The sequence below is a fragment of the Cebus imitator genome, unplaced genomic scaffold (assembly GCF_001604975.1).
Source record: "Cebus imitator isolate Cc_AM_T3 unplaced genomic scaffold, Cebus_imitator-1.0 Scaffold442, whole genome shotgun sequence".
NCBI classification, from domain to species: domain Eukaryota; kingdom Metazoa; phylum Chordata; class Mammalia; order Primates; family Cebidae; genus Cebus; species Cebus imitator.
Window position 1 is genome coordinate 1,038,838 of NW_016107757.1, and position 8,967 is coordinate 1,047,804.

An 8,967-nucleotide genomic window follows, 5' to 3' on the forward strand; every position below is an offset into this window, starting at 1 on the left:
AAAACATTCCATCTTCTGAATGTACCATGGTTTATTTACCAGTTCATCTACTAAAGAACATCTTGGTTGCTTCTAAGTTTTGTCAATTACGAATAAAGCTGCTATAAACATTGGTGTGCAGGGTTTTGTATAGACATGAGTTTTCAACTTATTTGGTTAAATACCAAAAACCATAATTTGGATCATATAGTAAAAAGATGTTTGGTTTTATCAGATACTGCCAAGCTATTTTCCGAGGTGGCTTTGCCATTTTGCATTCCCACTAGCAATGAATGAGCTTTCTTGTTTCTCCATTATCCTCACCAGCATTTGGTGCTATCAGTATCTTGGATTTTTGCCATTCTAATAGGTGGTGGTATCTCATTGTTTTTTAAATTTGTAGTACGCTGATGATATATGATGTTGAACATCTTTTTATGTGCTTATTTATAATCTGTTTATCTGTTTTTTTTTTTGGTTTTTTTTTTTTTTGAGATGGAGTTTCATTCTTGCTTCCTGGGCTGGAGTGCAATGGCCCAATCTCGGATCACTGCAACCTCTGCCACCCAGGTTCAAGCAACTCTCCTGCCTCAGCCTCCTGAGCAGCCGGGATTACAGGCATGCGCCACCATGCCATGCTAATTTTGTATTTTTAGTAGAGTTGGGGTTTCTTGGTGTTGGTCAGGCTGGTCTTAAACTCCCAACCTCAGGTGATCTGCCTGCCTCAGATTCCCAAAGTGGTGGGATTACAGGCGTGAGCCACCGTGCCTGACCCAGTTTATCTTCTTTGGCAAGGTACTATTTTCTATTTTTTATAAAAGAAAAATAAATACATGATGATTTTTCAAACAATATACTGGTTTACAAAGTAAAATGTTGAAGTTCTCTTTCTCTCTCAATCTCACTACCCAAAAGTAATCACTGTTAACATTATCTTCATTCAAGACATTTTTTCTATGCATTTACATATCTACATTGTATATTTTATGCAGTCATATGGCTTTTCTATAATACTATTTTATGAGTTACTTAAAAAATATATGTTAAAGGTATATTACTTTTAATATATCTTGGAGACCTTTCAATGTCAGTAATGGGTGCGGAATATGCCAGAGGATGAATGTGCTATAAAGTAATCAGTTCCCTAATGGACATTTACGTTGCTTTTAAAATTTTTCTTTCTTTTTTTTAACCTTTAGGCAATTCAGTAATGAACCACCTTTTACATATATACACATCTCTGTACAACAATGCCAGTATTTCTGTGGATACATGCTTAGAAATGGAATTGCTGAGTCAAAGATTACATAATGTAACAACATGATAGGAATTGTCCTCAAACTGCTAAACTGTGCACAAAAGAGGCTGTTCAAATTTACACTCCCATCAAGTGTTAGAGAGTAGTTCAGTATTCAGAGATGCTGTAGGAGTTCCAAATAGGTGTCTTAGGGGCTACTGGGGAAAAGAAAGGGTAAGAAAAGGGCTGGTAGTCCACACAGCAATCTCCTATCCTCTTCAGTCAGAGCCCCTCTCCTTTCATCAACATTACTCATTGGGCTTAGTTTAAAATTCCTCTTGAGGAGAAGTTTCTGGAACTAAACATTTGAAAGCCTTTGAAATAAAAAAATGTCTGTTTTTAAGTGACAAAAAATATTAATTAATAGATTACTTAGGAATGGTCTCAGGTACAAGTAACAGATGACCCAACCATAGCAGATTGAATCAGTAAGGGTACAATTTTCTCATGTAACAATAATCCAGCAGCTGCATTTGTTCAGTGATTCAGTGGCCTTTTGGGCTTTTCCTTAATAGTTACAAGATGACGCCACCTCAACTCAAGTATTATGTTCGTATTCAAGACAGAATGAAAGGGAGACAGTTTTCATTAGTCACTCTGGCCCTTTTATCAGAATCACAAAAGTGCTCCTAGAAGCAGTCTGCTTCTCCCTGAGATCTTTGCTCATGTCTTATTGCGCAGAACTTTTTTGGGTGCAGCGTCTAATTGTTGCAAGGAAGGTTGGGAAAAGTGGTTCATTTTTTCTGGCTTTTATAGAGGAAGCAGGCAAAAGATAAGTCGGGTGGAGTTGTTGGGTTAGCTGGCCACCATGCTCTGCCCCCAAGTGCTCAGAATACGAAAAACTCAAGATGCAATGACAAATAAGGTAGTCCTTATCCTTAAGGTGTTAACAGACATACATGCAAAAAAACACTTTTACTGGTGCAATAAAAATGTTATATGTCCCAATGCAAAAATATGTAGAGGAGACATTAGAGGCCCAAAGGAGAGAATGGTGAATTCTATCTTAAGTGGGGAGAGGTGGTAGGAGATAAAATAAGACTGTGTCCAAAAAGTGACATTTAAGCAGAGTCTTGCAAAATGAGTAGATGCTCAGTGCATGAAATGTATTCTAAGTAAAGGAATGGAGGTTCTGAGACACAAATCCATGTGGTACATTCCAGAAGCTGTAAGCAGTTCAGCAAGACTGAGGAGGAGGTTTGGAGCTAGATGATGACCCTGTAGACCTGATGAGAGATGAAGCTGGAGACTGATGCTGGGACCAAGTCACGCAGAGGGCCTCCTGTGTTTCACTGCAAGGACTCAGGAAGCCCTTTTGACCTGAACAGTATCACTGAGATTGTGTCACCTAAGTTGTCCAGTGCAACCACAAAGTGGAAAGCATGTGGAAAAAAGTCTAAAGTACCTGACACCTTTGTTGGATTTCCCTTTCACTGGGTGCAGCTACACTTCAACACCTGAGTAGCCTGCACACCTGACAGCCCTATTGAGTACCTACAAGTGAGTCCTTAATCAATCAAATTGAGTTGGACTTGCCACCAACTCCAAGGGAAATATACTGCACTTCTCTGGGCCTCAATTTTATCATCTATAGAATAAAAATTAACCTTTGTAGTATAGAATTTTACTCCCCCCACCAAATGTTTTCAGATGCATGATTCATGAACATCAGTCTGGAACAATTAAAGGGAAAACAACATCAAGAAAGGCTTTTGAGTCAGAAAGATCTGGGTTTGAATCCTGACTCTCCATGTGTTAACTTGCCCTACTACTGTATATGACAACTCCTTGAACTGTGGTTTCCTCATATGCAAAATAAGGATAATGCACCTCTCAGTGCCTGAAGCATAGCTAGTACCCAATAAATAGCACTGTTTTTATATTGTTTTAAAATTTGCATCTACCCTATAAGGTAGGTAGAAGAGGTCTAATGTGGCCCTGAAGTTGAAGATACAGAGGCTTACAGATATTAATTTGCCAGAAAAGCAGCCAGGTAGGTAAGTGGTAGAACACGGCATAAATCCAAGTTCTTATTCTTTTCACTAGACGGTGCAGCTTCTTTTCTCCAAGTGGTAGGATGAGATTCAGATCTCTATGATGCCTGTCAAGCAAATGATTTCGTAAATAAATCAGATAGCCTCACACTTTCCTTAAATCTGAGCTCAGGGAACAGACAGGCCTGAGTTATCTCATGCTTTATAATCATTTCTGAATGTGTGACTGGGATACTCTAGCCCTGTGTCCAGTTTTAGCATGACTGTAACCTGCCAGGAGAGGGAGCTCATACTGACTCCATGCTAAAGTTACAGATGCCCTGGAGACTTCAAGGGCTGCAGCACAGGGCGGGAAAGGAAGGGTGGGGCTTCCCTTGTTACCGGTAACGACTACACAGCTTTCTGGGAAGCTTGCAATAATGCATATTTTGAGGAAAACATTGACGCTATTTTTTTTTTTTATAAAAAAGGTAGGATTATGACACAGAATGAAATGACCTTTACTAGGAGGAAGTACAAAGAAAAAAAAGAGGAAGTAGCTAGAGCAAAGGAAGACAAAAGGAAATTTGGCACAACAGGGTAGGTTTTGTTAATGCTGCACTTTTATTTAAATAGAAGGTAGACAAATGAAATATTTTTAGACTTGTACTGCAGGAACATAAGAATGGAATGAATGTTTTAAAAAAATATTCTGAGAACAGAATTAGCATGTGTCCTCCTAAGAGTTATTTCCCTATTTTGCTTCAATAAATATTAACTTGCCATATGTCCAAACCCTGTGCTAGGCACTAAAGATATGGAAATGAACAATTGAGCTCTTGATCTCAAAGAATGGTCAGTACAGCAGAACAGACTTACACATGAGCAGTAAATTACAGGAAAGCCTGCCACCTTCCATGCACTGGTTGCTAGTAGAGGACAGAGGGGAAAGCTCTTATATCACCATGGGGGAAGTTCAAGGAGTATTTATGATAATTATAGATAATTTTTTGTGGGCACTCACCATCTGACAGGCAGTCTGCCAGATGCTTTATGTGGATGTCATTTGAGCCTCACAATAATGCAGGTGCTATTCTATGATTTTCATTTTTTAGATTTGAAAATAGAGAAACAAAGAAACTTTTCCAGGATCATAAGTGGTGGAGTGAATTTTTTTCCAGGAGAAAACCTGGGCTAAGTGTTAACAACAACGACGACAAGTCAGACAAAACTGAAAGAGAAGAAGGATGGTGAAAAGGGGAAATGGGGGAGAATATTCTGTGCAGAAATAACAGTATGAAAGAGCCTGGTCAGCAAGTGACAGCAGATTGCAATGGAAAAATCACATCTTGTTCAATGCATGTGGGGGAGTAGAAAGAATTGAAATTAGAATGATGGGCATGGGTCAGATCACAATGGGCTAGCCATGTCCTGAAAAAGAGTTTGAATTTTATTCTGAAACCACTGAAGCATGAAATAAGGAAAACAAAATAATAAGAAACAGAATATTATTATTGTGGTAGGCTGAATAATGGTCCCCCAAAGATGTTCACATCCTGATATGTTGGGTGTTTGGTGCTTATCAAAAAAAGGAGCCCCACACTTAGTTGAATGCCCTGCTGTTGCTCTCTTAAAATTCTTAACAATTTCATTACAAGGGGCTATCCTGCATTTTCATTTTGCAATGAGCCCCACAAATCATGTAGCCAGTATTGCCTAATTCAAACATCAATTCTGAAAAACAAAAAAGTTATACTCACTTTATAAACGAAGACACTGAAAATCTCAGAGAGGGAGTATAATCCAGTAATAAATGCCTTGAGTCAACAGGTAAATTCTGCTACTTGCCAGTCAGGGCCCCTAGGACAAGTTTACTAATTCATTCTGAGCCTCAGTTTCTTCTTTTGCACAGTAATTATAATATCTACCTTGCAGAGTAGTCATGAGCAGTAGAAATAACACACGTAAAGTACTGACACAGTGCCGGCAGATCTCAGGGACTCAGATGGTAGTTGCTATTGCTCAAATTCCCAGACTTAGTAGGAGCTGAAGAAGGATTTCATGCCTATATTTGTCGTTTTTTCTCTCAGACTTGTATTTTGGAAGATCATTCTGGCAGAATGTGAGCTTGTGAAATGTAAGACTAGAAGCAAGAAGACCAGTTCAGAAACTGTGGGAATGTCATAAACAACTTCTGCAAAGACTGTCCAGCTCTTGCCATCTCTTTTTTCTTTGATAGCTGCCTCTAATACATAGAAGTCATCCTCCAGAGCTGTGTCCCCATCACATGACTCATCTTCCTCACCTTCTTAATCTGTGTTGCTTCCCCACAAGATTTCCCCAGAAATTTGGAATTTTGATCCAAGAGATACAGAGGCTGAGCATTGTTGGAACCAAGTCATATTCATAGCAGACTCTCCAGAGAAGGTCCAGAGCAACCTGCTGCTGCTGAGGTCCACAAAGCCACTCTGAAGCCTGCCTTTCCACAACAATTGCTCAGTTTCTCCTTTCATTCCACGCATGTATACATTCAATAAGTCTTTTTCCATTCCCTTCTGAAGTGACGAGTTGCAACGAATAGAACCCTGATACATGTAACAACGCCAGAGTTATTGGGAGACATAGTCAAAACATTAATCAAATTCATGTAATAGGTTTAGGGAGAAGAAGGTGCACATTTAGGAATATGTAGGGTACAGAAGAAAGACTTTGGAGTGACTTCCACGTTTCTGGCTTCAGTGACTGGGTTGATGTTGCTACAATCTAAAGATAGGGCATATGGGGAAAAGAAGGAGTGATTGGAGAGGGAAATACTGGACTCGAAGTACCTAAAGGACATTCAAATGGAGATATACAGTTGGAAATTAGATATATGCTTCTGGAATTCAAGAGAGTGATCTAGGCTGGCAATATATATTTGAGAATATTCAGCATTTAGATTGTCATTACAGCCATGGGGGTAAATGAGATTGCCCAGAGTATTAAGTTAAAAAAGAAAGACCCAAGAATGAAATCCTAGATTTAATACCGAAGTATAAGAAGCAGGTAGAAGAAAAGAAACTCTCAAAGGAGGTTTAGAAGGAATGGCCAGGGCAGGAGAAGCAGAACCAGGAGAAGTGCCAAATGAAAGGAGAATATGGAAAAGGACATGACGTCTAAGTCAGTTCAGCATCATTTCCAGTGTCCTTTTCATCTACAGCTGAGGGTGCAGTCACCCTACCAAACATACCTCCTGAGCTCATGCTCCCCAAACCTGGGGAATTTCTTTCTTTCTTGTTTTTTTAAGATGGAGTCTTGTTCTGTCACCTAGGCTGGAGTGCAGTGGTGCCATCTTAGCTCACTGCAGCCTCCTGGCTTCAAGTGATTCTCATGCCTCAGCCTCCTGAGTAGCTGGGATTATAGACACCTTCCACCATGCCCAGGCTAATTTTTATATTTTTACTAGAGATGAGGTTTTGCCATGTTGGGCTGGTCTTGAACTTCTGACCTCGGGTGATCTGCCCTCTTTAGCCTCCGAAAGTATTGGGACTACAGGCATGAGCTACTATGCCTAGCCCAAACCCAGGGAATTTTTTTTATTGTTTTTTATTTTTATTTTTGGAATGCTTCACGAATTTGTGTGTCATCCTTGCACAGAGGCCATGCTAATCTTCTCTGTATTGTTCCAATTTTAGTATATGTGCTGCCGAAGCGAGCACCCAGGGAATTTTTTTAAGCTCCATCTTCTGCCCTTTGCTATGACCCTAGATTCTCCTGCACTTCTTGGCTTTTTTGGATGGATGGCTTAGAGTCACACCTGATGGCTGTTAAAATATTCTGAGTTCACCAACGATAAAAGAATGCAAATTGAAACAACCTAAGATTGTTAAGATTCAGGCCAGGTGCTGTGGCTTACGCCTGTAATTCTAGCAAGTTGGGAGGCAGAGGCAGGCAGATCAGCTGAGGCCAGGAGTTTGAGACAAGCCTGGCCAACATGCCGAAACCTTGTTTCTACTAAAAAATAGAAAAATTAGCTGAATGTGGTAGTGTATGCCTGTAATTCCCAGCTGCTAAAGAGGCTGAGGCGGGAGAATCCCTTGAACCTGGAAGGGAGAGGTTGCAGTGAGCCAAGATCGTGCCACTGCACTCCAGCCTGGGCAACAGAGTGAGATTCTGTCTCAAGAAAAAGTAAGAAAAGATAAGGTTCAATTATGTACCTGATGTGGTTTGGCTGTGTCTCCACCTAAATCTCATCTTGAATTATAATAATCCCCGTGTGTCAAGGGCCAGGCCAGGTGGAGATAATTGAATCATGGAGACGGTTTCCCCGTACTGTTCTCGTGGTAGTGAATAAGCCTCATGAGATCTGATGGTTTTATAAACTGGAGTTTGTCTGTACAAGCTTTCTTGCCTGTTGCCATGTTAGACACGACTTTGCTTCTCCTTTGCCTTCTGCCATGATTGTGAGGCTTCCCCAGCCATATGGAGCTGTGAGTTCATTAAACCTCTTTCCTTTAAAGATTATCTAGTCATGAGTATGTTTTTATTAGCACTGTGAGAACAGACTAATACAGTATCTATATCATTAATATATACGAATAAAACAACAAAACCTTATATTGGGAGATAAGCATTTGTTGCTGATAGCGTTTTAGGTACAGCCAACTTTTCTGCAAAGTAACCAGGGAAGCAGTACATGAGCTGTATGTGTCCTTTATTCCACTTTGGAACATACCTCAGTGACATAGCTAAAGGAAAAATGTAGTAAGTGGTACAGATTCTAGTCCCACTATTTCTAATGGCACAAAACTGAAAACAACCCAAGTCCTCAGCTTTAATTTTTAAATAATGTCTGACTAACTGATTTAGAATGCTGTGTAACCATTAAAAATGACAACCAAGTGAACATGAAAATATATCTATGAAATAATGTTAAATGAAAACAGCAAAACACACTAAGTGTCGGTGAGGGCATAGAAAAGTGAGAACCCTCAATATATTGTTTGGGAATATAAAATGGTGCAGCCACTTTGGAAAACACAATCTGGAAGTTCCTCAAAAAGTTAAACATAGAGTTATTATTTGACAATGCTACTCCTAAGTATATACCCAAGAAAAATGAAAACATATGTCCACACAAAAACCTGTACACAAATATTCATAGCAGCACTGCTCATAATAGTCAAAAGGTAGAAACAACTCAAATGTCCATTGGCTGATAAAATGATAAAAGGTGCTATATTCACACAATGGAGTATTATTTGGCCATAAAAAGGATAAAGTAGTTACATGCTTCAGCATGGGCGAATCTTGAAAAACATTATGCTAAGTGAAAGAAGGCAGTTACAAAAGACCACATGTTATATGAAACCATTTATATGAAATGTCCAGAATGGGCAAATATATAGAGATAGAAAGTAGATTAGGAGTTGCCTAGGCTTGGGAGGGGTAGGGTGGATGGGAGGATTCAGATGTGATAGTATAAGGTACATGGTTTATTTTGAAGTAATAAAAATGTCCTCAAATTGACTGTGGTTATGCAACTCTGTGAATATACCAAAAACCACTGGATGTACACTTTAAGTAGGCGGATTTTATGGTATGTGAATTACATCCCAATAAAGCTGTTACCAATTTTAAAAAAATTATTAAATGATATGTTTACAGTAGGTAAATTTTATGAAAAAATATATAATATACATACAAAAACTTCAATAAAGCTTTTTTTTTTTTTTTTTA

The 8,967-nt window shown here is 39.1% G+C and overlaps 1 non-coding gene across 1 annotated transcript; it reads right to left on the reverse strand.

The window, feature by feature from the left end:
• Positions 1–6,840: 6,840 nt before the first annotated feature.
• On the reverse strand, positions 6,841–6,947 carry LOC119468504. The gene has a single exon (XR_005197183.1). It is a non-coding gene; the product is annotated as a U6 spliceosomal RNA (small nuclear RNA).
• Positions 6,948–8,967: the final 2,020 nt, after the last annotated feature.